Source organism: Fomitiporia mediterranea, assembly GCF_000271605.1.
Source record: "Fomitiporia mediterranea MF3/22 unplaced genomic scaffold FOMMEscaffold_18, whole genome shotgun sequence".
Taxonomy (NCBI): domain Eukaryota; kingdom Fungi; phylum Basidiomycota; class Agaricomycetes; order Hymenochaetales; family Hymenochaetaceae; genus Fomitiporia; species Fomitiporia mediterranea.
This window is the reverse complement of record NW_006760403.1, coordinates 795617-796739: the sequence shown is the minus strand read 5'-3', so window position 1 is coordinate 796739 and position 1123 is coordinate 795617.

Genomic DNA, 1123 nt, shown 5'->3' with positions numbered 1-1123 from the left:
CTACTACCCTTCCTTACTTCATTATTCCATTCCTTTGACCACTCCTTCATTCTCTGTTCATTCTATAGTCTCTTACCCTTTGTCCATCCCTTCATTCTTTGTACCTTTATCTTTGACATTCCTTTCTTTCATTCTTCATGGCTTATCATTCTTAGTGGCTCATGCTCCCTGAGTGCTCTTGTGTAGTTTAGTATATATAGGTGTACAAGATCAGACTGGTCCTGTAGTCTTGATCTTGTCTACTCCAGGTAGTCCTGTACTCTTAGGCTCACTCTATATACTCTACTCTTGTCTCACTCTCTCTCTCTGCCTGTTCTGCAAGTTCTGACTATGTTCTGGTGCTTGCATCCTGTATTTCTGTTGTGTAGGATAGTTGTAGCCTGGGTCCCCTTACTGAGCCTTCAGGTCCCCTCTACACTGTTGCTGACAACTCTACAAGAAATGGACAACAGTGTAGTGTACTATCTAATAGGATATAGTACCTCAGCTAGAGCCTCAGGTGTAACAATTAGGTTGAGAGTAGAAAATGCATGCCTGTACATTGTACCAACCATAGGAAACATTAGAAACTGTCAATACTACTACAGTTGAAAATATCTTATTGCATAATGTTGGGAGAGGCCTCAGACCTATGCAATATGAGCAATATGCATTATGGTAACCGTGCGAAAACATTACTTAATTAGGAACGCAAAATTCGATATTACTTTTCAATTTATTTGAAGACATATACACTATGACAAGAAAATAAGCACATATTTAGAGCATTGAGAAAGACAACCAAGACAATGACAAGTACAGTAAATGTGTATATCACTGTAAAACTCAAGAAATAGTTTGTAATACAAGGAAATACAGTCAGAATCTGTAGAAACAAAAAGATAGAAAAAGCTAGTCAATGCAAATAACTTTCCCCCACATATTATGAAGAGATCTTTGCTGCCCTATCTTGGTCTTGTGGCAGTATTGAAGACATTGTAAGCAATGAAATGTCAATCAGAAACATTCTTTTTGTATTGAAGTATGTCAGAGAACAATATGTGAGGCTTCTGGGTACAAAAATCACTACAGTAAGCAGTCTAATTTCCCAAAATGCTCAGAATTTTGCATAATTTTCTCACAA